Raw genomic sequence first — 6,230 nt, forward strand, 5'->3', positions numbered from 1 at the left:
AATTAGTAACATTAAAGACTATTTTTGGGGGGGATAGGGGTTGGGCGAGGGTGCGTGCAGTCTTCCTTCTTTTCTGTCCTGAGCTGATCACATGCCTGAACCGTCAAAGTCCGGTTCCAATACTTAAGAACACAAGAACAGAAAATGCATGAAAGTACCCAGATGTGTTCTTGATATCAAGGATGCATCGAATGCAGACTTGCACATTTCGAACCCGCTTTGAAATCCCATGAAGTCATTGCGGCACGTCCATCCGAGTTTGACCTTCCGAGGCTGCCTCGCAAGACTGGTCTTTGCGAAAACAAAAGTCTGTTCTTTGCATTCTTGGAATTGACAAACGTCCAAGGTCTCTTCACATGGAGAGCTTTTCCCACATGTCTGTTGGGCTTCGTTGACTTTAACATCTGCTGTGAAAGCTGTTCTGTGGTGTACACTGATATGTCTCATTCACTCGGGTTAAATGTGTTAATGTTAGAAAGATGTTCAGTGTGGAGTCTCAGCAACAGTTCTTGCATTTAAAGTTTGCATTTCTGTCTCTATGTGCGCTGATCAATGATCATATGTGAATAAAATGAACATCTGTTCTTCATATAAATGAATGAACGAACATTAACGAACAATGAATGAGCAATACATTTGGATTCAGTATTTATTCTTTTTTAATGTTAAAAAAATACAACTATTTATGTAAGCTCTGGTCCATTAACATTGACAAATACAACTTTGATTTTAAAGGTGCAGTGAACTGGCCGTTTTTATTGTTTTATACTATTGTCTGATGTCTACTTATGACGTTTGCGTGGTTTTTACATTCGAAAACATCCAAATCAATAAGTAATAGGCTGGAGAAACGCTCGGTTTTTAAGGGCGGGCCGCATAGAAGACTTGGAAGTAAACACCCACTGCAATGATTAGATAGCAGCTTGCGTAGTTGACTTAGTTGGAGCCTTCTGTGAATTTGGTTAGACACGTAATGTTACGTTACTTGATTTTACTCAAATTTACGAACTTATTTCCCGCATGTGATGGCAAAGCTTTGCTTATAGTTTGTATAGCCTATAGTTGTATCATGTTTAATTATATATGACTGTACATGTCAGCATTTAAGACCCGCGAACCGGACAGAAGATCACCACGATCGCGGGTCTCAAATAGTTTTCATGATAAATAAACAAACGGTAGACTCCTGGCCAAAATGACTCAGCACCAGAAATAATATCAAAACACTTCAAAACAGCCTCCATTATTTGCAAACGGTGGATAAAACCTTGAAAAATGATATATGAGCCCACCAAATCACAGAGATGCCGATTACAATTATTTCAAATGACTAGTGTCAGGGAAAAGGACAGAGAACCCAGACGCAGGCAACAAGGGGTTAACAAAAATAACTTTTATTAAATAATAATAAAACAAAACCCACGATGGGGAAAAACAGTGCAAATCAAAACAAGGAAACAAACCAAGATACTTCCCGCAAGGGAGACAAAACACACCAGGCAAAACGGTAATCCAAATGCTAAATCCACAAACACAAAGAACACGATAAACGGGGAACAGGATAATCCACAATGATTCAAGGAGGGAAACACGGGGCAAGATATGGCACGACAAGAACGACAATGAACCGTCACAGGACTAGAAATACACGGGGCTTATAAAGGGGAACACTAACAAGGGATGATGACGCAGGGAGGGTGAAGGGCAGGTGACGGGGATCAACACTAACTGGGAGATTACCGAGAAACAAGGGGGCGGGGCCAAGGCAAGAGACAGGAGGACATGCGGCGCAATGTCAACACAGGGGCTCGCTTCTGAGAGCGGCGAGGTGTGGGAGGGGCAGGACGGGAAGGGCCTGACTTTGCTGGGGAAACAGGGGGAAATACCGACTAGGCTGCCGGCTGGAAGGCCGGCTGGGCATGGCTGGGAACCGGCTGGAATGCCGGCTGGAAGACCGGCTGAGTTGCAAGCTGGAAGACCGGGTGAGTCGCCGGCTGAATCACCAGCTACGGTGCCGGCTGGATCGCCAGCTGGTGTGCTGGCTGGATCACTGGACTGGATGCCGGCTGCACCGGACTGGACGCCGGCTGCACCGGATTGGACGCCGGCTGGATCGCTGGCTGAAACGCAGGCTGGATCGCCGGCTGCACCGGTTGGGACGCCGGCTGCCATGGCTGGGACGCCGGCTGCACTGGGCTGGACGCCGGCTGGGACGTTGGCTGCAACAGACTGGAAACCGGCTGCACTGGAATGGACACTGGCTGGGACGCCGGCTGCACCGGCTGGGACGGACCCCGTGCTGCTCGCCGTTGCCTCTTCTTTTTCAGCCAAGCCACCCACCTGGTGGTCGGCTGAAGGAATGAGGTGAAAGGCAGGGCTGGCTCCGGGTTGGAGGCCTCAGAGGATGACTCCAAGGACTCTCTCCTTCCCCGCTTGTCACCGAGGCTGGCCGGAGGTGGAGAGGCTGTAGGGGGTGAGGTGGACGGCTTGGCGACGCCCACAACCCCGATCTGCAGGGCACGGCCTTCAGGGATCGCGACCAGCGGAGATGGGTGGGTGAGCTGAGCTGAGCTGAACTGAACTGAGACCCAGGACTCCGGTCGATTCGTGACATATCGTCTCAGCGACCTCATCTCCGCCCTCGAGAGGGGCTCCCTGAGACCGGCGTTGAAGAGCGTCGTCACCTCCTCCTCACCGAAAACCATCTCCTCTGTGGCTTCTTCCTTCTTCCTATCTGTCTACGTAATCGCACAGAGGAGGCGAGCCTGGCGGGAACGCACGGTGTCCATGCTGCCTGCGAGGTTCATCTTCGGTCGGTTCTTTCTGTCAGGGAAAAGGACAGAGAACCCAGGCGCAGGCAACAAGGGGTTAACGAAAATAACTTTTGTTAAATAATAATAAAACAAAAACCCACGATGGGGAAAAACAGTGCATTTCAAAACAAGGAAACAAACTAAGATACTTCCTGCAAGGGAGACAAAACACACCAGGCAAAACGGTAATCCAAATGCTAAATCCACAAACACAAAGAACACGATAACGGGAAGAGGATAATCCACAATGATTCAAGGAGGGAAACACGGGGCAAGATATGGCACGACAATGAACCGACACAGGACTAGAAATACACGGGGTTTATAAAGGGGAACACTAGCAAGGGATGAAGACACAGGGAGGGTGAAGGGCAGGTGACGGGGATCAACAATAACGGGGAGATTACCGAGAAACAAGGGGGCGGGGCCAAGGCAAGAGACAGGAGGACACGCGGTACAATGTCAACACAACCTGCCACGTGTCACCAAACAAGACGTAACACACACACATAAGACATGGCACTGTCACGACCCTGTCCACGAGGCTCGAAAACTCAGGACAGGAAGGACAGGATCCTGACAACTAGAAGTCCCCATACTATCAGGGCATATCAAGCGATCTATAACAAAGCAATAGTGACGCATAGTACAAATATGTTTTACTCACATAAGATTGCTGCGCCATTCCTATCGGATCCAATATTGACGGCACAGCACTGCTTTTTAATTTTAGTCTCTTTGCAAAGACTTGTTCAAGGAATCTGCGTTGAAATGAAGCGAACAAACGCTCAATGTTTTCCCCACGTGAGCTGGAACGTCTTTAAAAATGAAGTTCAACCACGCATTCCTACTGTCGGAATCCGAAGGAAGGTTACGCAGCGACTGTGTTCTTCCACAACCAGTCTGACACTTACAGGATGTTCGCTTGAATACGATTTCCTATTATATAACAAAAGCTCGGGTTAAAATTGTGGTCCTAGTTCACTGCACCTTTAAATAGTAAATGTATTAGTAAAATTAATTAACATTAGATTAACAATTAATAAATAATGTAAAAATATACATTGTCTAGTCTTGTTCAATTCAGCTTTTAATAAAAATAATAATTAATTAGGGCCTTAATGTTATGCAAGTTTTTTCCCCGTGGTATCGAAAATGGTATAGAAATATCAATATTTTTTAGGTATCGTATCGAAGTTAGAAATTCCAGTATCGTGACAACACTAGTTTAATGTAGTAAATACTAAAGTATACAGTATTTTTATGGACAAATTTATTTACTACTGTGTAGTAAAGCAATAAAAATACAGAACTCGGAAAAAAACGAATTTGGGAAAAACTAAACATTATATGGCCCTAATTTATCCATTTGTATGTTAATGTTCTTAATGTCCTTTTTCAGTTACATGTTTATTTACGTAATTTACGTACACTGTTTTTTTAAAGATGATAACAGACGTATACTTGTGCTACAACTGCTTGGCCTGTGCTGCAAAACTTTAAACCTCTGTAGTACCGGTGCTATGTGCAAAAAAGTTTACGTACAGCCCTAAATTGGACTGTCAGCTGGTGTCAAGGAGTGACTCACACGTCCTGAAAAGTGAAGCTGCGGGATCTTTGGTCATCCCCTGGAAACCCTGCCCTCTCCATGTAAACAAATGGTACTATAAAAACTATAAAATCCAATTACACTTCAAATTATTTTAGTCTGTATTATCACGTTGATGTATGTCCAAGTGTTCGTTTTTTTTAATAAGTTTGGTTTTAGTAAGTTATAAGATGTTATAAAAAAGGTGTGTGGTAACATTAAGTCATCAGGGAATATGGGCAGGACCTTGATTCAGCACTTCGTGCTCACTACTGCACACACTCTGGTTCCACTCACAATTCCTTCTGCGCATGGCCAGGCTCCAAACTGATGTTTTACGTCCAATTCACTACAATGGAAGGAAGCGGCGTCACGTTGTCCATCTTTTATACAGTCTATGACACACACATATTACTTTTAAGGGGAAACGCTACAGAACGCTATGTCTTTGACATTGATTCATCTGCGTGTGTGTAAGTTGTGTTCTTGCTGCCATAATCACTGTGTGGATGGTTTCAGAACAGCTAATAGTTACCTTTATTCATGTTGTTCAGGATTTTGGGTGCACAATCTTTTGCACAACTGCCCTGCGCCCATTGTCGTGTTCAACTGCTTTAGCTGTGCTATGATTGGTTGAAATGGTCACGTGATGGTAGGGAGATGGAAGGCTCCGTAATTCCAAAGAACTACAATTGGAGAAAGTGTAACAGCTAACATGGATTACGTGACGCACCTCAGCCAATCATTTAACAGCCTCTCCTTTCCTGCATTCCCCGTGTTAACATGAGCTGTTACATTTTTTGGCTAAATGTTGCAGGCTTTCCATCTAGTGACTTCGGTAAAGCGCAAACAGAGCAGATATAAAGTCAGATATAAAAACACGTCCACGCGAGTACTATAAAGACAGATTTGTCTTCTCTATACAAGCGCATCTGCTTTTGTCACTTATATTTGTTTTTGATTTCCAGCCAACAGAACCGAGCAGCGAGAGTCCAGCACTATTTGCAGGTGATTAAAAGTTTAACCTTGTCTTGCCTGGATCTTATTCGAAAACTAAGATCTTGCATGGAGCCCCAGACCGAGGGCGGTTAATGGTTATTTTATATTTCACTCACTGAAATGCAATCAATTCATAATCTTGATCATTTATTTGCTTGATATGACATTTTAAACCCTTCATTTCTTTGTAAGTGGGCAAACTTACAAAATCAGCAGGGGATCAAATAATGATTTCCCCCAATGTATGGACACTATATGGGCATTGGGACACCCCCTTCTAATCAACACTTAGTCATTTCCATGAGTACAAATCTTAATGCTGCAGCATAGAATGATATTCTCGGGAATTATGGGCTTCAATGGTATAGCAACGGTTTGGACAGGGTCATTTTCTATTCCAACATTACAATGCCCCTGTGTATATTATTTGTGTTAATATTAATTTATTACAACAAAATTCAACAAAATTATTTGTTTTTTTATTAAATAAACAATTTATTGAATGGGTCCTTTAGTTTGGTTGAATTTAAACAAAGCATATGGTACATTGACATTTAGCGGTTGAGCTTGGTATCGCAGTCCCAAACCCAGCTGAACATCTCTGATGACTTTAAATGCAGACAATGCAGACAAATTGAGTCAATAAATCATAACCAAACTCCAATGACTTGTACATATGGGTACATTCATTTTAGATAGGCACTGACTTTCAAACTTTTGGCAATGGAAATGAAAACACAATTTTAAAATACATTATCTATATCTGCATCTGTTGCCACAGGTTTGGAAGTGCCTTTTTCTGTTGTAAAACGACTGTACCCATATGTACA

Source organism: Triplophysa rosa, linkage group LG9, assembly GCF_024868665.1.
Source record: "Triplophysa rosa linkage group LG9, Trosa_1v2, whole genome shotgun sequence".
NCBI classification, from domain to species: domain Eukaryota; kingdom Metazoa; phylum Chordata; class Actinopteri; order Cypriniformes; family Nemacheilidae; genus Triplophysa; species Triplophysa rosa.